Source organism: Cyprinus carpio, chromosome A13, assembly GCF_018340385.1.
Source record: "Cyprinus carpio isolate SPL01 chromosome A13, ASM1834038v1, whole genome shotgun sequence".
Lineage (NCBI taxonomy): Eukaryota > Metazoa > Chordata > Actinopteri > Cypriniformes > Cyprinidae > Cyprinus > Cyprinus carpio.
Window position 1 is genome coordinate 12,885,089 of NC_056584.1, and position 23,572 is coordinate 12,908,660.

At 36.7% G+C, this 23,572-nt stretch overlaps 1 pseudogene; it reads left to right on the forward strand.

The window, feature by feature from the left end:
- Nucleotides 1-12,776: 12,776 nt before the first annotated feature.
- On the forward strand, nt 12,777-21,959 carry LOC109112117 (annotated as a pseudogene).
- The last annotated feature ends 1,613 nt before the right edge of the window (nt 21,960-23,572 follow it).

Consider the following 23,572-nt stretch of genomic DNA (forward strand, 5'->3'; position numbering starts at 1 on the left):
ACTCCAGCCTCCCCGTCCCGTGTGCTCCTTCAATTGTCGATTATGGAAGTGGTCGTATGAGGGATCGCACTGCACGGAATTGCTTCGAAGAGAAGCCGCCAGCTTTGTCAGTTGTTGTCGTTCATCGTCCCACAATGATCAAAAAAGCTTTTTTCCCCAAAAAAATGACTCGCAAAAGCTTGTGGCATCATGCTCGTGGACTCTATTAGCTCCTGCCCAGACAGGCCCACGCCCAGGGTCGCCCGTTGCATGTTTTCGGCGGAGACGAGACACCAAAGCTGTGAGCGCTCCCTCCTGTCTTTTATATAATAACAGCTCTTCGGAGGCTATAGACGCCGAATCCCAACATCATACTCGTGGTACATGTGCCAAGATTAACATCTTAGATGATCCATGCGAGAATCGTGACAAGAATGTTCACCCAATCTGGACTTGTCAACACCATGCCTTTGTAACTCCATACCGTGTTGTTTCAACTGTCCCCTAGCTTGTGGCCTTATGGCATCAGGACAATAGTCAGTATAGCACCGTCCATGCGAGTGCAGATGTCTGGGTGGTGGAGAACTACTCTGCACTTGCTTTTCCCAGTGGGTTTCCACAATGTTCCGGGTTTCAATCTAGGTCTGTTAGGCTGAACACACAACACCTAAAGGACTTCATTTCACTTGCATATGGAACACTCTACTTCTTATAACAAATTAGACTATGCACAATTGTTTTTGTTACTTTACCATAAAAATACAAAATGGCCAAAAGTAGAGTGGCACAAAACCACTACACCTATATGTGCTTCTTAAACAGTTAATGTCCAAAAAAAAGATGAGCATTAATTGGGAGATGGATTTTTTCCACTTTGTTGTTATGTCAAGCTTTTACTCAGCCGCCAGGAAGGTTTCCAGAAGATGTTGGAAAATGCATTGTAGGGATTTTGCTCCCATTTGCACCGGACAACCATATCGCATCCACTGAGGGGTCAAAACCATTCACAGTTGTGGTGATTCTGGGCTGTCACAGTCATGTTGTGTCAATTCATTCCCAAAGGGGTTCATTGGGATTTAGATGCGTGTGGTGCACTGTGTGTGTCCGAGATAAGTCAAGATTTGTCTGTGGCCAATTTATACTTTGGACAATCAACTAAGGCTCCTTAGCCTGTCGTGTACTCTCCCAGTTTGCTACAAAAAATTGTTTGTGTCTATAGATGTGACAATGTGGTCTGTCAGCTTCCTAACTTGATTTTATAGCACTTCTAGACCTTTAGAGCTTGCGGCAAACAGACACCCATTGTTTCATTGGAATAGACGGATTTGACCATGTATTGTACATGTGATAAATTGGTATTTGGGAGGTAAATCGTACTGCTTATTGGTGATTTTATGCACTACATCAGTAGCCTTGTTGGGGGACGTTATTCCCCAATGTACCCAGACAAGATCTTCTCTGGTGTTTAAAAAAACACATAGTGGGCGTGATTATTTTTTTTTGTTGTTGTTTTTTTGGTATAAGCACTGTAGGGAGTCTCAGGGCCTTAACAGAAATGTCCTTCTCTATGTCCGTCCCCGCTAAAGGGAACCATCTCAAGACAATTTACTGCCACTTAAACCAGAACACAGTGATGAAAAACAGTGTGTAAGAGAAAAACAGGCTGAGAAATTCTTAAAAACACCACCAACAGTCTGACTTGCTGCACAATGCTCGAAACAACCCTACCAAAAAACTATGCTCATTTTATAATATTATACTAGCATGCGCAAATAAAGAAAGCCACAATGTTCAGAAATTACAAAGATCAAACATCACTTTAAAACTCAAAAGAAAAGAATAACGTGTAGAATAACAGGAATTAGCCATTAGCTGTAGTATGTACTCACCCCCACTCCTGCCCAAAGCAGTGTTGAAAACAGTCGGCCAGCATGGGGACAAAACACCCCAAACTGAATCCAATGACAGGCAAACCCCCACTTCCTGTATGGTTGATCTCTACACAGTGGTACAGCAGAAGTTGTGTGGTTATATTAAATATTATCAAAAATGTACACTATACGGCAGTTGTTGGTATACACAAAAAATTCCATAATTATTATTATAAAAAATTGCGGACGCAGCTGTCACAGGCTACATCTTTCATTCACCCTTTTAACACTACATCTAGAATTTATTAAAATGATCTAGGAATAATAGGGATCAATTAGCAAGAATTGATTTGTACCAGGATCTCTTCTCTTGATCAACAAATAGTAAACTCTTCTTTTGTATTATGTTTGCGATCCCCCTGACTGAGTTCTCAGATACTGTTTATCTGATAAAATTATCCCTCTTTGCTGTTAATGTTGTATTTATCCTTATTTAAAAATGCCTGAATCTCCCAACGACGCTCTCGGATCCAGCCCAGGAAACATGAATAAGAAAGAATTTGTGTCTCAATGGGCTGCATTGAACTGGATTTGTGAATGGAACAGGTATAACATGCTTTCAATCTTCAATAGCTGTTTTCCATTGCCGTTTATTTTCTGGTCTCAAAGATTGCACCTTGATATAATAGGTAAAGCTTAGTCGCGAGTGGCTGGAGAGCGTGCAGGCTAAACAGATTCCATTTCCGTAATCCATCGTAGCTGCTCATTGCATAAGTCATTGTGGCTGAGACCTCAACAGCATTCATTAAATTTTCTATGGAAATGGTTACCCCAAACAAAAAGGACTCATTTATAGTAAAACCATGTCAGCAAAATTAAACATTCAGTTGAATCAGGGAAAATGAAAACACAACAAATGTCCGACTCTGTTCATTTCAAAAGCAGAATGTTTTTCTTTCAGAAAATCTGCAATAGTACTGAAATGAGATGTAAAAGATAAATATTTTTCCTCTCACAAAGCCAAAATAGCCCCCATCCCATCCTATCACGTCTTTTGAAGATGATAGCATGCATGTATCATGTGAGATATTTATGTGTGTGTGAGAGCACAGGATTAAGCATGTGTCTTGTTTATTTCTATGTTAGATTTCCATCCAGATTATTAAGTTAATGAGGCCAAAATGTGTGTTGATGGGGATTAATCTGTTCTCTTACACTTAAAGAAAAAAAATTCTTGGTGGTTTACAAAAAGCATTAAACATTTTTAAAATATATATTTAATATATTTTGGAAAAGGACATTGTCAGAACTGCCATTTTTGCCATTTATGTAATAAAAGTAGGTCATTTATATTATATTATATTATATTATATTATATTATATTATATTATTTATATGTCTATATTATATATAGTATATATTATATTATATTATATTATATCTATTATTATATTATTAATGCTTAACTGAAATGTGTGCCTGGTAATAAAAAACAACACTGGATACAAAGGAATCAACAGCATTCATTTGGATTCAAATGCTTGGTTTAGATGCAGAGACACTGGACCATCTACACTATTCACATTTGTGACCATTCACTCATTCGCCAATTATTCTCCCTTCAACATTGTCCAGGCCCATTTCACCACTTACAGCAGTAGTTATTACATGAACCGCTTTTTACCCTGGGTCACATTTACCACACAAGCCTCTGGTCCCAGCCAAAGAGTCATATTGTCAAGCCCTTATGGAGCCTGTGATTGAGGTTTTATTTTTTGCATCAAATCCAAAAGTGTGCCTTGGAGAAGTGCTTGTAGTAATTGTAGTCAAGATCCGTTTAGTCACAGGAAAACTGCAATTACCCACGTCCTCGAGATGGTGTAAATCTGTCTGATCTTTCTGAGGCATTCTGTGACCATGGGAGGCTTGTGTCTGAGCTGATACACATGCCGTTATCATTTTCTGTTTAGTTGTGAACATACAAAGTACCGTAATGACTTCAATATTTTATTGCCAAAAGTCATCAATCCTTCTTGTTCTTGTCTGTTTATCCAGCAGGAAAAAGCAACTCTTTGTGGTAAATTTGGTTTGCTAAGTGACATTGTAAATGCACATACTAAACAGCAAGAGTCAGCCTCTCTTGATTCAGAAGTGCCTGCAAAAAGAAAGCAGCGAAAAGAAAGCGGTAAGAAGAGGGATGTGTGAGAGAATGAATACCATACAAAAAATAGTGTATCATAAACTATCCACAGTGCCTAAAAAAAAGCTTGTAAGACTTGCTGAAACATTGTGTTGCCCTGTCTAAAAGGGTGAAAATGCAATACTCCTCCCATTGTTCCTGCTCTCACAAATCAATTTCTGCACCAAGGGAAGATGAAAACTCATTTCCATGATAAATCTATTGAAAAAAAGTAACAAACAGATGTACTCAAGGTAGCAATAACTGTACTCTTTTCTTTTTTAACAGTCATAAGTTTCATTCTGACCAGCATCTCCTTACTTTCCTTTTTCTTTGCTACATCCATAATCACAGAACATCATAAACGCGAATGTGTTGGAATCTGCTAAGCCAATGAATTAATATAGCGTAACCTCATAAATGTCATTAAAACAATAAACCATATTAAATAATTGTATATATTAACAATGTAAAACACTAAAATAATTGAATTCTTAATGAACACATCAATGAACATTGCCAGATGTCCACAGGAAGCTTCGAGCCTGTTACAAGCCAAGTACTTGAAGAATGTACTCCATACTTCATTTAAGATTTTTATCATTTGCTTTCACAGAAACACTAGACAACCACTAATAGACATCTTACCAAACACCTCAGAGAGAGCTGTCAGAACAAATATACCCCTTCATTACCCTCTTCCAATAATCCGTTCTACCACCTGTTAGGTGCCAGCCATGTACATTAATATTCCTTGTCTCTGTCTTACAGGTTCAGTTACTGGCTGAATTATACACCAGACATCTTGTCCAGAATGAAGTCTACCCACTGGTGGTCTGCCACGCTCATGAAATCAGTGTGAGTCTGTGCAAAGTTTTTAAAAAAAAATCCCTTGAAAGATGGGCGCTAGCCTGACCCCTTGAAACCTAAAATGGATTCAATCTGTTCCGTCACTCATTTTGGTAGGAACAGTCCAACCAAACTTTCACAGAGTTTCTTGAACCTATAAGTGGGCTGCATGTCTACAGTACATTGATGACTTAAAGTGCTTTCTCAAAGCAATTGATCTGCAGCTTTCAATCCCCCTCAATGAAAGCTCATGTGGCACCTGGATTTATGGCTTTCCATCAGGTATTCACTAGTGGTATACAATTTAAAAGTTGGTGTTGGAAATATTTTTTTCTTTTTTATTAAAAAAAAAAAAAAAAAGTAAAGTTTCCTATGCTCACCAAAGCTGCATTTTACAAACTATAATACTGTGTTTTTTCCAAGATTCTTTAATGAATAGAAAGTTCTTAAGAACAACATTTATATTAAATAAAAATATTTTATAACATTAATGTACTGTATAGTGTCACCCTTGATCAATTTTAATATGGTCCTTGCCTGAATAAAGCTCTCAATGTTTTTTTTGACCCCCAACTTTTGGACAGTATACAGCATTATGGTAACTCAAACTTTAGATGTGCAGTTAAGGCTGGAATACACGACATGACGTTTACAATCAGAACAGGTTTTAAAACACTAGGCATTATACACTTGCTGACTTTGTAAATGCTTACAGATTAAACCTGGGCTTCATACACTAAAAGACTGAGAATCACACACTACACCGGAATTGAAGTCATTACGAAAAACAACAAACTAGTGAAGAAAATGTTGCACCTCGTTGCAAAGAGACACATGAGAAATGAATACAAAATCAGTTGTTAAATACGCTCAAAATATCAAAAATGTTTGATATCCCTAATCTGAAGCTAAAATCTTAGTCTATGCAACACCATAAACTAGGCTATAAATTCTAAATTCTCAAAAATTTGCAGACTGGCTCTGAATTTATTCTGACTTGTCCAAAAGCAAATCAGGCAAAAATCTGTTCAAAAGTCAGGTACTGTAAATCCAGTCTTAAACTGCAATGATTTGCTGAGACAACGATATTGTTAGAAGAATTATTAGAAATGCAGGGCTCTTTTACGACAATGACACAGAGGGTTGTCAACAAACTCCCAGTTTTTACATTCCATCAAGATCAAGCAAAATAAAAGCACTTAAGTGACCAAAAATGACCCAAGCAGACACCCATGGAGACAATCAACATTCCTATGATCACTATACTGCAGTGCAAAGTCAAAATTTAGTTTGGGACTATGATCAGTTCTGTCAACTATGTTCAGATTCCAGATTTCAAGAGAACACAAGAGTATGAATTGATATAAATTCAATGAAAATTCAATCAAAACCTTTTTAAAGCCTTATCTCTCAGTTTCAGGGTTATCATAGTTACTAGGTTTTGCCTTAGTAAAGAAATATACTGTATCTATCCAATGAAATTTTTGTTTTTATTTGTATGCATGCAATCAGTAATTTATGCTTATTGAGAAAAAAAAATACCCTTATCAAAATGATCTGAACTCACATGAGATGAAGACTACAGTAAATACTTATTACTATTACCTATTAATAATAATATTACTATAATATGTTTACTTCATATAGCCCGAGGCAACAGCATAGAGTGATGGTATGAATCACATGTGTCTTTAAAGCCTCATAGAAACTCTGCTCTACTTGTGTTTATTGTAAAACTGCGGCTACGTGAGCACTGATCAATGACAGAGTGAAAATGCACATGCAGGTGAGATCCACTATAAACGAGCACCATTATGAGCAGATTATTAAGGTGCCTGTTGCAGTTAGGCTGAATAAGGATGAGCAGTGAGTGCATTTGAAAGGACAGTGGCCCTGGGGGTGACCCTAATAAAATGGCAATCATGCAGACCTGTCCTCAAATCCCTCTGCTGGCTTCTCCTCTCAGAACATAACACTTCTAGTTCATATCAGTCAAAGCATCAAATGAAATAATTATTCGTCTATAAGAATTAGTGTTATATAATAGCTATTTAAAAGAAAGAAGGAGTGCCTCTCTTAGTTTTAAAATGTCATTTCTGTCGAGTTTTCTAGTGCCACTTAATTAATTTTTTACCGTGTCTTTTTAAATGGTCAGTAAGCTCCCTGAGGATTTTGGTCAATTGCCTGTCAGGCGGAAATATGAGGAAAAATCTCTTAAAATTACATGAAGTAGGTTTATTTCATGCTGTTGGTTGACGATGACCTGATTGACGACCTACTCACACTTGGATTAGGCTGACACCACTGTCGGCATTTTGTTTATTGATGAAAAAGGTTCTATGGTTGATGTAAGAGAATCTTCCCACAGCCTAGATTACAGATTACCTTACAGGGGGGGGGGGGGGGGGGGACAGATGGCAGTTCATGATTCTCCAGACTTGTGTGCTTAAGATGATATAGTGAATAACACTGGAGTAACCGTACCACAGGGTCGGACCTTGCCCCTCTTCCATTCACTCACTCACTCACTACATTCATTCACTTTCTATTCATTCACATCAACTCCTGGCATATGCAGAAGTTCTCTGGTGAAAATGACAACATCATCAATACACTTTAATCAAATTTTAACCATTACTCTTAGAAAAATCACCTCAAAACCACATTCTGCTCAATAGCAGCTATAGGGGTGTAACGGTACACATATTCGTACCAAAAACTTTCGGTACAGGTCTTTTGGTTCGGTACGCATGTGTACCAAACAAATACAGCGTTGCTTTAACCACTGCATGAGTATAATTTCATTGGAAACTTCTAGTTTTATATATTGTTACTTTTTGATAAGAAACAAAGTATCATCTTCAAAATTAAGTCCTTTTTTTATGAAATTCAAACAATAAAAGTTATTTTTTTTTTGCCTTTCTTTGATGTGGCACAACAGATCGCACATAAACACCTCAGTTCAAGCGGCAGCGTGATCATTCTTTCCTCTTTACTACTAGATTTAACGCAAAATAAACATGAATGAACATCTCATGCCTCATGTAATCACTTAACTTAAAAGTAACTTTTTTTTTCATTTGGCAGGTGTTTTTATGCAAAGTAACTTACAGTGCATATATTATTATCAATATTTGTTCTCTGGTAATCAAATCCATGATCTTAGCTTTGTTAGCACTACGCTGCTGAACTACAGAAACACTGAGTGCTGACCCAAAGCATTCAGTTGGTTAGAAACAGCCAAACAATCCAAAAAAGAAAAGAAAAGAAAAAAGAATTTCTGCATCAAATGCTGTTGTGTAACATTAGCATTTGGTTTAATAATTTGCTTATAGCAAGCAGTAATAATTTGGCACAGCATAACTGCATGGAAACACAAAGATTATTTTGTATGTTCAAATGAATGATAGAGTATGTCTATTTCACACTTTGGCTGGTCATAGCCTTCTTAAGTAAAGACAGATATTTGTATTGAGCTGAATACTGATGTTCAAGACAAAGCTGTCAGGCAGAGCATCCTACACACTAATTATCCCCCTGCATACTTGGGCTGTGATAACTACCATACTTGCGACTCTCAACATACTAACTCTGCGCCCCAGATGCATAATAATAACAGCTTCATATATTAATGTTGTTTATCTTTCAGCATTTGAAACAGAGAGAACGGAGAGTGAACTGTGCAGAGTTGCAGGCTTGGTCCTCTCCCTAGTGTCTATTTTGTTTATTGAGCCAAATGGCAAAAAAAAAGAAGACAAGGTTTTGCCAATGACATGCCACCTTAAGATTTGAAAAAACCGATTATATGGCACCCAGAGCTTTTTATGTTCAGAATTAGGGCACCTCTGTGGTTACATTAGGGGAGGGGGCAGGATGAGTTGCTCTGGTGAGACTTCAAATAACAAAAATGAACACAAGCCCAGTCACACCATTATGAAAGTGTGTCAAATCTCTGAAGCATACTGTATTGCCATTTGAAGAGGGATGAAGAGGGAATGTCAGGGATATAGCGATACACTAAAACAAATATCTTTTGTCAGAGAAACAAAGAGAGCATGTTTATATCCAGGAATGGGCAGTATTTCATATACATGTATTTGAAATACTATTTTGTATATAAATACCTTTGGAAAAAGTCAAATGTATTTTCTATTTAAATACATTTAATCTTTTGTAATTTTTTGGTTTTTGTATTTTCTAATACAGAGGTTGATTGGCAAAAAAGTATTTTATTCATTTTGAAACTACAAAAATACTAAGATTAAATGTATTTAAAAATACAAAATAGTATTTTGTATTTCAAATACATGTATACATGTATTTGAAATATTGCACATCCCTGTTATATCATAAGCTATAGGTTTTTAAGCCCTCATCTTCTTCATCTATTAAATTCAGACTTTCGCATTTGTTTTTATGGATCAGTTTTTCTTCATTCTTTCTCAAAAATACTAAAACTGACCCCCTGATACATGAAATATTATATATATTAGATATATATATATATATATATATATATATATATATATATATATATATATATACATATCTTAAAAATTCAGTTTAAAAAATCATGCTATAGAACAGAACTGTCATATATATTAGGACATATATATCATTTTTAAAGATTTATCCATTGTAGAGAATATCATGCAGGATTAAAAACTATGTATTTTTACAAGTTGAACTATTCTAGGCTCCATGTTTTATAAAGCTTATGAATTCTATTTTAAGCTGTACTGTTGCTGAACATTTTGAGAAGTGTGCGTGCCGCATGTAAACACCCACGAAACCATGAACAGTGAAAAATGTTAATCTCTGCACATCTCAGTTTATTTCTTGGAGCAGCTTATAAAGTTGATTGATCTTTAATGTGTAAGAAAGTACTGATTTGATAAAAAACACAATAATCAAAGACACAGATTGCCAGGATTGAGGAGAAGCAACCTCCAGTAATGTGGCTTCTTGTACCACACAAACAGCAGGAGGAGGATTTTTTGTGAAAGGGAATTTACTTTGACTCAAATTACACGCACCCCTGCTGTTTGGCTTGATCATCTGAGGGTATATTTATGAACATTACATAAATGCTTGTGTATATACACAAATACCCCTCATAAATGCATATAATTTATGGTGCATATGGCGGCGTCTGCTTAGAAAGTTGTTTCTGTACACCCATGGCAATCTCTCTGACACTCACACAAATCTTGATGTCAATCTGCATGTTTCCACACTTCCAATTAAGCTTCTATAATAGAGCTATAAAGCAGCGTGGAAAAAGAGTGAGGAGGCGAGAAAGAGTTCACACAACTGGGACACCTATCATAACCCCAGCAAATCTATCTGGACCAGTAAAGAGTGACTCAAACAGCCAGACTGATTGCTGTCTTCCTCTCTCGCTGCATGTTTGATCCAGTCCTTTAATTCCCACTACTTGTTGTGTCTGGTCAATACAGCCTTCATCTCTCTGTCCAGTGCGCAACAGATGCAATCACTGAAGAATCTCACTGTTGTGTTAATTTCTGTGCTTCTGTGCATAGCCCAATTCAACGTGGGCATTGCAGATGGGCTGTGCGTATATCTAAACATGGAAGAGATTGTGTCCATGAGACTGTATCGGAGGGAGGATGTATTTCTGCTGCAGTTCACCATTAAGCTTTTCCCACTCATCTCTAATTACTTAATTACAAAAAAAGCAGGAATTTTATTATCATCGGTTATAAATTAGTACTAGAAAGGAATAAGAATAGAAACTAAAGGAGGAAAAGAGAGGTGGGTGGAAATGTGGAGGGAAAAGGGGTTACTGGAAGTCACTGGAAGGAAGGAAGCAACATAAAAGAGAAAGAACAGAGACAGGGAGACAGAGTGAGCAAGAGAGAGCGTGAATATGAGACTGGCAGACACCATTAGTCAAAGCCTGACAGCAGACTGTGACCGAAAGGTAGACCAGTGCCAAGCAGGCTGTGGCAGCCTTGGCTCTGACTGGTCCTTCCCTTTTGGAAGCCTTGTTCTTGATTAGTGTTGTTTTGAAAGACCAAGTAATCTCTAATGGCTCATTTTACTTTAGCTCAACACTGCCCCCTGTCTGTTATCACAGAACTAGAGAGTGTGCAGGCACTGTATGCATTTATCAAAAGCATAAAAATAGAGCTAAGGTCCAAGGGGAATAGAGTGCTACAGGAATGATGTATTTTAGTAGGCCAAAACCTTGGAACAAGTTAGCATTTTAGCACTTCCGTTTCCGTCGTCCTGAAGTCGATGGGTTTTTGGTTAAAAGCCTCAAATAGGGTCTGTGGTTAACACAAGCTCAATATATTTCACGTTTTATTCTACAACTTAAAATACTTCAGTAATACTGGTCACAGCTTATTGGAAAAACCCTACTTGTTTTTTAGTTGAGGGAACCAGGATGATGCTAACTTCTAGGATGGCCTACAAAAATACATCATCACTGCAGCACTCTATTATGGACAAGATAATTTTAGAATAATATTACAAAATGCACAAATATATGCTGACTGTTCCAAACAATATTCTTAGCCATCAATTCAGACAAGCTAATAATGGGAATTTCATGAAAACCCTGAAAGAGAAACAAGAGGGTTTAGACATAAATCCCAGAGTCCAAGGGGTCTTACTTGTACTGAGAACTTCTGGTGCCAGTGGACCACATATCTAGTAGAGTTTGATCGATTTTTGTCCACTCATGTCTCGTGATACATACACATACACATAAAACCTACAGATGGTGTAACACACTCACCCACACATTCAGTTATGCGAGTCCATATCTCATGTGTCATTACGGCTGAGAAAGGACCTAAAACAATCTGTCTTGATGCCTGGGGCTTAAGCTTGCTGGGAGATAAATTGACTTTTTAGAAGTATTGAAGAGGAAAGCGCTTAGTGTGAGAGTTCAAACTTTAGTTTTGCCTGCCAGGGAGTATCAGTATTGTTTTTTTTGCAGTTGTCTGCATTTATAACTTCATAAAGATGGAAAAAGAAAAAAGTAGGCAAGTAGAAATTTCACAGTATGTGAATCAAAGTTCATGACAAATTTGTAATATGCCTATAATGTTTTACAAGTACAATTAAAATAGATTATCATTTTTAAAAATATCAGAGCTAATACTTAAATGAACATGCACAACTACTTAACATTCATCGAGGCTGTACAGGAGAAAAACATCAAGGATCTTTTGAAAAGGAAAATATAACCTTGACACAGAAAGATAAAGGACAGAGAGAGAAAGAGAGAGAGAAGAATTGCACCATGTGGCTGTTTGTGGTGCCCAGCTGAGAACATTAAAACACTAAGATACTATTCAAAATACACCAACACACCTTCAGTCCTTTACCCAGATGTATGGGATACAAGCTCAAAATCACAAGGCTTTGCTTTTGTTTACTCTGTGTTTAGGTGGTAGTTCACATAGATACAAGGAAAAATTTAAGGAATGAGCAACATACAGACACAAATGAATAATTAATGCCAAACAAGTAAACTCAGCATAGTTAGCAGCATTAAATTTGCTTAAGTAGCTTAAAGAATAATTCAAAGTCTCTCTTGCAAAGGGTCATGGCAAAAAAGGCATTAGCCGCAGGAGGACAGACTTAATGAAGAGAGCAATGGGCCGAGATGAACCCTAGATAGGACAAGAGAGAGGTTTCTAATTACATTAGCTGTATCTCTCTCTCTCTCTCTCTCTCTCTCTGGGTGCATGTCTATATTTGTGTGCCAAGGTGAGAGAGCAAAAGCAAGCGAGCAAGAGAGATCCAGTTGCATGATAGGTTGACAACAGCCCTTGTTCATTCACCTGTGGGACACTTCTGACCTTCAGTGCAGACCAGAGGCCCGTTTTACAGCATAAGATGCAACCACACAAACCCTCATCATGGATCTGATGGGGGACACTATACTGCACCACTGCATTCACCGGCAATCACCTGCTGCGCTCGACTCTTCAATGACACAGCGAGAAGCTCCATGCTTGCAGGACACAGAGGGATCTGAAGGAGCCAGAGCAGGTCAGTAAGATGAATAATGCAGAAAAAGAGTGACCTAGGAAAACAAACAACAGAGTGCTGACGAATGCTAGCTAATGATTTTCTTTGTAGAAAACAACTGATAAGAATTCATGAGACAAGGTTTTTTTTTTTTTTTGACTAGGATGTTGAGAAAATATTTGTATTGTTATTGAAAAATAAAATTGTACAGTGGAATGAACACCTTTTAAAATACATCACTGTTTCACAAGATTGGAATCACATTTGAAGGAAACTCATATTTCTATTCACCAATGTAATTAATTACATTGGTGTAAAAAAAAATTGTAAATTGTTGTTGTTTGTTGTTAGTTCATTATACCTAATGCTTTAACTAATGTAACAAATGTAAGTACTTAACAAAAGTATTGGTAAAGTATTACCAAAAATATAAAAATATTATTACTGTTTGAATGAAATAACTATTTAGATATTATTAAATCATTAAGGGGGGATTTAAAGTGATAGAAAAAGAATACAGAAACTCATCAGTTTGTTCTTTTGAGAGATGAAGGTTCTTGCATACCCTACTATCTCTTGAATGAAGAAAGGAAACTGGATCTAAGCAGTATGAAGCGAAAAGTGTACAACAACAGAGTACAAGCACATCAGAGTCCCTAGTAAACCTCCCCCTGGAGCTCAGCTGGCAAGCCTCATTAAACAGTACTCACCAAAGACCAGCTTCATCTGCTTTTTAGTGAAGACGCTTGTGATTTTTGGCCTTTTTCATGAAAATACAACATCTGACACTGGCAAATTAAAAAGGAAAGAATGAGCAAAAGAACATAAAGACTGGATGGAATAAATGAATAGAAAAAAAAATGGTGTGGATGGGCGAGCTGTTCCAGAAACTGTTTGTTCACAATGTCTGCTTTATAAAGTGCTTTATAATGAGCCCATAACAAATATGTTTGATTATGTCACCGTAATTTGGATCGATTTTTAGGGCATCATTGATTAACAAAGTAGTAATTTATTAAAAATGTATAATGATTCTAAACTTTTGAACAGTATATTTGTGACTGCAAAAATGTTTTGCCACAACTACCTAAGAAATTTTCCTAAAACCCAACACATATAAAGTCAATATAAATAAAGTAGGAATTGTGTTACTGGTCTCAGGGCATTTGTTGTTGAAGACTCACACATGACTTACAGGTGTAAACGTTGCAAGCTGTTCCAGGCAAGCATGCTGAAATGGTAGTTAACTCTTCACCTTTTTCGACTCAAAGAATTCTGCTCCAAATATATCTGGCAGTTCTCCCAGCGTGCTCCTGGACAGGAGATTCTGGCAGTCCAGAATGATGCAACAGATCTTGATCCAGATCCAGAGCTTCTGGCTGAACTAAATGAGGAGCAGAGGCAGATTCTTTTCTTCATAATACGTCAGGAGCAGGTGCGACATTGGACGGAGTGTGAGAGCCAAGAGGAAGGCTGGAAAAGACCCCTGACCAAGGAGAGAAATGATGAGTCTGGCAAGGCTATCTTTCCTAGGCCTTCATGTAATCAGATTAAGTCTTCCATTTCTGGGTCCAAATTCACACTCCTGGGTTTTTGGCTTCCGGATTGACCCATGCTGGTAAACTTATTTTCGGTAGCAGCGATGGCCATGCCTAACAAGAACCAGTTCTTGATTTAAATATCATGAAAATGTTTGAACTGTCTTGGTCATTTATTGCCAAGACAACAAAGCTCTAATTAAGAGCAACATTTAAGAATGTATTCAAACAGCAGCAGCTGGTCCCCACTGACTTCTTTTTTTTTTTTCATACTATAGAAGTCAGTGGGGACCAGCAACTGATTGCAAACACACATTCTTCAAAATTTCTTCTTTTGTGTTCAACATAAGAAATAAATTCATACGGGTTTGGAACAAGGGTGAGTAAATGATGACAGAATAGTAATTTGGGTGAACTATCCCTTTAAGCCAATAGTTTTTTGTCTTGCATTTAGCACTAATTTGTTTCGGCAGCTTTTCATATCCCCTAACCCAGCATGCATTGTGACAAGCTCAGTGATAAATAAATCCAAAATGGGTGGACACTGTGATAGAAAATACTGAAATATATTCTTTCCATAATATTTTGTCTGTGCAATGAATTAGGCTTAGCTTATTAGCTTAGCAACAAGCTAACAGTGTAAATTCTTATTTACTACTAAAATCTGTCACTTCTGAAGTTTCATGATGTTTAGATGGTCCCTTTGCAGGTAGTACACAGTTCAAGATTATTGTTTAAATACTCTTTAGTTAAAGAGTTAATTCACCCAAAAATGATAATCCTGTTGTTAATTCCTCACCCTCATGTTGTTTCAAAACCCATAAGACTTTCATTCATCTTCAGTACACAAATGAAGATATTTTTAATATTTTCTCATTTTTGTCCATCCATTGAAAGTCTACAAAACTGAAACTTTGATGCATTAAAAAATACAAAATCACATTGTAAAAGTATCAAGTAGTTTAATCCAGGTTATCTAAAGAGATATAACATTGATATAAACATTGATCAATACAATGAGCTCATCAAATACTTTATGCTATGAAACACGGATGAGTCAGACTTTTGGTTGCATGGACTTTTAATGGATGGACAAAAATGATATAAAAATATTTTTTGTTTTGTGTTTGAAAATTGGTCTTATGGGTTTGGAATGACATGAGGGTGAGTGAATTATGACCATTTTAACTTTGGGTAGAAATATCCCGTTAAAAATATCATCTAGTCTGGTTTTCACAACTGCCTTTATCACTCTCTCCAGAAAACAGAAAGAGTGTTCAGTGGCTGCAGGGTAGACATGGTGAGGTGTGGGTCTGGGTAATGGGGGACTCCCCTGGAGACAAACCATATGCGATGATTGTCAAAGAGCTGATGGAGGAGAGAGCCAGGCGACAGGCTCAGCTAGAAGCCCAGGAGCTGTGGTGAGGATTGTGAGCTGAACACCAAATCCATGATGTCTATCTGTATCCACTGACTAGTTTCCAACTTGTTTCATTTCCATAATAAATACATAAAATCTGAAATCTATTGCTGTAGAGATTTAGCAGTTTAGTATCATGCTTCAGGGTGCCACATAGAGATATAAAATTTGTTGTTTTGTTTATATAGAAAAATCATGTCCATAATTTTTCCAAATATGCCTAAGGAAAAAAAAAAAAAATACACTGACGTGAAAGCAGGTTGTTTTCAGGAATTTTCAAATCCTAGTTTATTAAAAAAGATTGGCCACCTTAATTTTTTGGCATTTTAAAAGGCGGAAGAAAGAAGAAGAAATAAAGGAAAAGTTCAGAGATGCCATCACAAAGGAAAAAAGCACGCTTGGTTGAAGGAAAATGAAAGGAAGAAGCAGAGGACAGGAAGGCAGCCAAACAGGAGGAGGAAGGTATGCAGGAGAAACTAAAGGTGATTGATCAACAAACCCCTCAAACTTCTAAATCTGCTGCAAAATGAGAATGCTGTAATTGGCCTCAGCAAGACAAAAACGGTTGCCAGTGCTTCACAAGGATTCAAACCATTTGCTAGAAAGTCGAAGGACTAACTTAGCAGTGGGGGTCACAAAACAATCCAAGTGATCAATTACTTACGAGACCTGCAATGATGTCCAACCTTTAGGGCCTAACATTTCGTTTGGTGGATGCTGTTTTTTCCACCAAACTCTCTGTAAATTATTTGGCTAAGTGTGTGGAACGACGGCAGTGTGTGAAAGGTAGGCCCTCTGTACTTCTATTTTTTCTACCTCCCTTTGAAAGACAGGGAACAATGAGGAGAACAACCAGGCAATCAATACTCAATCTGAAACCAACAGGAAGGCAACATGCTGCAGCAACGACAAAAACTAGGGCTGAATGCTATTTTAGTTCTCCAAAACAGTCTATGTACTTTCGTTTTGTCATGTTAGTCTTAGTTGCTTTCCAGTTTGAGGCTAAATAAAACAGGGAATGTGTTATACAGAGCTGGAGCTGGTTTTGGTTGATGTTGTGAAAAGTAGAAGTCATGCTAAAGTGTAAAATGGTCAACGACAAATAAGAGCACACAGGAAAATGAATAGGAATAATCTTATAAAAAGCATTTCAAGCTCTTAAAAAATTGACTTGTGTATTCATGTTAGTTTCAAAAAGCTTTTATACTAAACTTATATGCAAATGTAAGAAACTAATATGCATTATATACAATAACATTTCCCAATTCTTAATAATAAAAATATCATAAGTTTTTTGAGTAGTCACATAACATGACATTTTAACAAACTGAACTAAAGTTGCCTTGTCATAATAAAGGGCAAATTCTCTATGTCATGGGTCCTCTCTATAACATAACTGCCTGTTGACCGCATTACATTAAAAAATATTCAAACATTAATAAGCAGTGAAGTAGTTTTGTAAAATCACACTTCTGTAATTTATGCCTTCCAAAAAATATCAAACTTTATTTTGAAAAAAACATGCCATTGTATATGTTAATTTGTATTTTAATGCATTTTTTAAATGATGTCATTGACCCAAAATCTAGATGGTACTTGGGGTGGAGGCATGACCGTTTTTTCAATATTCACACTGCACAAGGAGTGTCTGTTTTCAGATAATGCCTCATTGGTAATTATCTTATGCCAATAATTACACAGCTTAAGTATCTCAAACAACCATGCTGCCACATGTTATTGTCCTAGAGGATTAATTATTCAACCAAATGATTTACATTTCAACACAGCTAATGAGCCACTGGTGCTAATTCATTAGTGCTGCAAGAGTTAGAACAACATACTGAGGCTAAGTAAGGACTGAGGTGTATATGATTTGTCAACTCTCTCTCTCTCTCTCTCTCTCTCTCTCTCTCTCTCTCTCTCTTTCTCTGTCACAAAAAACAATGTGTTTACACACACAGAAACAAGAGGAAGAGGAGAGGCAGAGGGGAGAAGAGGAGATCCGACATGCAGAGGAAAAAAGAGTGAAGGAGCTATATATGACCCTTGAACAAGAACAAAAAAAGTGAACAACGTGACAAAGAGTGGGACGAACAATGTGAGTGAAGATGTTATTTCTTCATATACATTTTCATCTTCTGTTTGTGTATGTATGTGTCTTCTTAACATCTACAAAAATCTCTTCAGCCTGTAATGTGTTTTCTTTTTAAAATAATTTTGGTTTAAATTTTAATTAGTTTCAATTCTACTTACATTGCATTTTAAACTAATTTTGTTTTCTAGTTAAAAAAATATGGTTATAACTAGTCAGTGTTCTACCTGGTATACAACTGTATAGCAACTAGTTTGTTGCAACAAAGACAGACTAGCTTATAGCTAGAAACCAGCTACCATGTTCCAAAACACACTTACCAGTTATATAAGCTTTTATTAGGATTATATAAGTTATATAAGTAGGATTTTTCCAGCAAGGTTTGCATGCAATCTATCATTTCTTATCAATTTTTCTCTCCATCCGACCATTTATTTATTCTACTTCCTTTTTAGTATGTCGCTCCAAAGCAGCGATGAGGAAAGCAGCTGAAAGGCTCGTTGGGCAAGAGATGAGTATAAGCGTCAGTCACTACAGGCTATAGAGAAAAGCCATGTTGCTGGCCTAAGTGGCCACTTTCAGAATCAATCCTACTGGAGCCACAATACTTTCATTGAACCATCTGTTAGTCCTGTTCCCAGCAATGAAGTCCGTCCCAGGCCCGGCCTTCAATGTGCAGAACCTCCTCTGTGCCAGTGCAGACAAACCGCAGACATAGTACCAGTGCAAACACAAACACTAATGGACAGGTAACCATTCTGTATAGAAATAATAATATTATTTTTTTTTGTATTGTCTATGTGATATCTTATGTTTGTAATAAGTTTGTTATATGATGCTACTACCCTACTTTTAATTGCCCCTACTTTAATTGTAGGGTAGTTGCTACTTTAATTGTAGGGTAGTTGCCTTGTGGGATTAATAAAGTTGTTAACTTAACTTAAAAACTTAACTTAACTTAAAGTACATCAGAAAGGTAAAATCATTTGTTTAAAATACTACAAGTTAATTTAGGCATAAATAAACTGATTTTTTTATTTGCTAAAATAACATTTACTTACATTTAACAATGTTATTTATAAATACAACCAAGTGATATTGAAATTTTATAATGCTCTAATATATACAACAACTGATGGTTCGAATATAACATGCACAGCAATTCCGGAAGAAAATGCTTTAGACCAGCCTAAGATGGTTTGTAGGTCTTAGCTGGTTTTAGCGGGTCTAGGCTGGTCTAGCTGGTCTCCCCCACTGACCAAGCCTGTGTTCAGTTGGTTCAGCTGCTCTCCCAGCCTTTATATGCTCTAATATAGGCAAACCAGGTCTTTTTGACCAGTCTGGAGAGACCATCTAAGACCACCAACCATCTTAGGCTGGTCTTTTTAACAGGATTATGCACCAGATCTAGAACTGTGTAATTCAGTAAATTAGCGCTTTTCTTTCCAATTAGCCCTGCATGGCTTATTCTTTGGTTCACTGAAGAGCAGGAAAACAAAACAAGGAGGATATGAACAGAATGGCAATGATATTGCTCCGTGGTTCCACGGTAAGGTTTCTTAATGACCTATCTTGTGTCTCCTGTTATCTGATACGTTACATTAAAATCCATGATGACCTGTTAAATTGTGTGCAACTTGAATAGCTTGCCAATGTCAGCATTAATTGCAGAATGTGGCTGATGACTGTCCCATAAGCAAGTGGAAAACATGAGTAGTTTTGGCAACCCAGACATTTGTGCCCTTGTGCCCAGCTCTGCTCTTTTACCCTCTTGTACACACTGTCACTCTCAGATCCACAAGGAGAGAGAAATGGAGTGTGGAATATGCAGCCCTTGTTTTGAAACCAGAAACTAGCCGAACAACAGATGGAGAGCAGTGGTGTGTGTCTGCATCTACTTGTACATGGACAGACATTAGAGAGAAATTGAGGGGGAGTGCTCAATAATTCAAAGGCTTTGCTAGGCTAATTACTGGTGTGAGTCCTGCAGCTTTGTCATGTTAGTATGCGTTACAGTGTGTGACTCCTGTTTAAATGACAAGAGAGCAGATTAATAGGCTTGTGAGTGTCGGAAATTCCAATGGAATGTGGGCCGCACATCAGTCTGTGTGATTCTGAATAGATGCGTCTAGATAAGAGGACAGACGCACACTCATTTATACTCTTACTGACACACATACACAAGCTACGGTGTAGATTTGCAACAACACTGCTGGTAGAGATACATGGAAAAACATACTGTACCACTTTCTTTCTGGCACCTGATTACTCCATTACAGAGATAACAAGATTACAATGGAAACAATGCTGAAATACCCACACAACTACTCTTAATGTGTTACCCTTGTGGAAAAAGGAGTCTGCTTAACTGTATTGAATGTGCACTTGCACTTGTACATATTTAAAAAGCTACTTGCAGATCATATAATATTAATTTAAAGTGTGCACTCATGACCAAACACAAATATATTTAAGCACATGACATAACCTTTATATAGAAATAACATTAAATTTTAGTTAAACATAAATCTCAGTACATTCACTGTAACTATATTTCAAAGACAATTATGAAATTGTATAAATTTAAACTTAACTAATACATTTTAATTTAATTGCAAATAACATACAATTAAGTGTCTGGCCTGTTTGCCCTTTCACAAAAAAATTGTGTTTTGGGGAGTTTGAATTAGTGTGCACATAATTAATAATTAAAAAACAACTGTCTCCACTGACAGTTGACTGTGATTTCTATGCTGAAGGTATCATCTCTCGAGACGACTCAGAGATACGGCTTATGAATGCAGCTGAGGGCTCTTTCTTGGGACGGGTCAGTGAGATGATATGGAGCTACACGCTGTCCTATCGCACAGCCAGCATTTTCAAGCATTTCCTTATCAATGTTTCTAGGGACTGTTACGGCTTTCTGGGTGTGGACCAAAACCGTCATGCCACCCTTGCTGACCTCATCGACTTCCACAAGGTAAAAGAGCAGTAATAGTGTGTGACATATAGGTATATGGATTTTTTTTACCTCAAGAATGCAAAAGATAAAAAACATTTCTCTATACCAACCAAAATACATTTAAAATAGTTTATATGAATCATTCACTATGAGGACATGACAAGATGGATCTCTAAAAGTGCTGTAACATCACAACATTTGAGGAATGGATTAGGAGTCAGTGCTGATTCCTGAGTCAAACACTGTAATGTAATCTGCACTAAAGCAACTTTCAATAGCTGAGAGCTTGCCTTGGTATCTCCACAAGCCACATATGCATTCGGCATAGACTGTGTAACCATGGATTCGCATTTCTCTGTCTGGAATGCTGTCAAAGTTGGAGTCCCAAGCTGTGAAATCTCTGACATTAGTTGCACGCAAATGCAGGCGACGTTGTACAACCTGTCAACAAGCATTCCCACTTCACGCCTCTGCAATATGGTAAAAATAAATTATAAAAAAAAAAAAACACTGTAGAGAACCTGTCCACATATATATGAAAATCACAGCAGTTTAGCTCAGATAGAAAAATGCAATGACAATCACTGAATGAATAAAAAAGCAACTAAGATTTACAAAGCAGCGCTGGAAACAAGACTGCCCTCACTATTTCAGGTCATATTTGACACGTGTTTGTTTATGTAAATAGATCAAATGACACATAGCATGCTCTCTTTTAGCATAAGATGATTTTCAGCCATTAAATCAGACTTCAAATCTTGTACCTGTATTCTATTAGAATGCACAGTACACTGAATAATGGCAAGATCTGTCGATGCCCAGGAGGAAGTCATCACAACTACAAGGAAAGAGCTGCTGCTGGAGGCCTGCAAGCGGACTGGGCCCTCTGTGGACTTCAGAGGGATTTCCCATGACTCCTCACATGCTAAAGACTTCAAAGATGGATCTCTGCAGGGCAGCTAATGTAGTATGGTGTTCGCTGCATTTCAAAGAACACGGTCAAAAATAAACAGAGTTATGGTGAGTTATAGTGCCTTATGATAAGACCTCAACAGAAAGTTGCTAATTTTTAAGGAAAATATGTAGAATTCTTGGTTTTAAACGTGGTAACGTGTTTAAAGAAGCAGATTACACTAATTATGTAGAAATGTTTAGACCTTTATGACAACTTTAAATTTTCTGTGCTGATTTAAAAAAAGGAATCATGGTTTTAAACTTGGTAAAACATCAATACAAATATTATGATGAAATGAGTACAACTTAAGAGTTTTTTTTTTTTTTTTTTTTTTTTGCATTTTCTTTGCTGATTTTTAAGGAAAATATCTAGAGATCTGATTTTAGACATTTTAATATATATTAAATAGATCATACTTATTATGTGCAAATGTGTAGACGCAAACTAGCCTGATGTAAAGGAACATCATACTGTGTTTTGCATGAATCTGTGATTTTTGTAAATGAAAAGCCATTAGTGTTCTATTTTCTGCTCTTTTCTGTTATAAATGCATGCATTCATGTGGCACAATGTATCTGAAAATAAAATTATTATTTTCTGTTCTTTAAAATAGGACGTGATGCAAAAATCTATGTAAATAAGAACCAGTGTGAGCACAGAAACAATGCATCTAAAGAAAGTGTGACTAAGGAAGGTCTGATTTAACAACAACAGGAAAAGGCTGTTTCCTCAGTCCATCCTTTACTTGTTATGTAGCTTTTTCCGTGAGGGAGATAGTTGTTCTGTATCTTCCACTGAAAGGAATCAGATCTTCTATACTTCTGACCAAGAAAAAAAATGTACACATCAACCTTCAGAAGTGCAATGGTCATTTTTATTTGTTCACAGTATGTTCCCATCTGCCCTGCTAGAAAAGGCCATAACGGGACTTTTTTTTAGGATGGATTGTCAAAGGTGTTCAGTCTAATGTAGAGGTGACTGTGAAATGGCAATGTTACCGAGATCCCAGTTCTGCTTTGTCACTATTGAGAAAGACACTCCAGGTTTCTCCAGGATGATTGTGCTTGTAATTAGTGTGCTGTAAGTCACTTTGAATGAGAAAATGCCACTACCTTAATAATAAGAGAGATACTTTAGTTGTATGAGCTGAAAAGTCACACAAGGGTTGTGGCAAATGTACTGCACTGCAGGTTTTCTCAAGAAGTGGGCCTTTCTGACCTGATAGTCTGAAGCTCTGATGTCATAACCCAGAGCAAAGTTAGAATTTTAAAAGCCTGTTTCATGCTACACTGTTTAGGTTGTTTTTGTCCCTGCTTCCCTGCCAAAGTCAAGTCTTCATTTTGTTAATTTTTTTTGTAAAAATTTAGAGTGAAAAGATATTTGCAAAACACTTTACTTCCATCATAGTGTGCATTTCCAAAGTAAAATATGATCAGATTGTAAAAATTGTGGGCATTACAAAAAATTGTCAGCCATCAAGTAAAATTGTTTCTGAAGTATGAAGGTTATTACATTTCGACAGATTTTTTTTTTAAATTTTCAATGATTTTTGATGTGTTGTGTTATAAAGTATTTTACCATTCAAAGTTTGGGGTCATTAAGACATTAAGATATTTTAAAGAATTTAATACTGTTATTCCATAAGCACACTTTAAATTTAATTAAAACTCTATTTCAAATAAATATTGTTTGAGTTCTTTCTGTTCATTAAAGAACC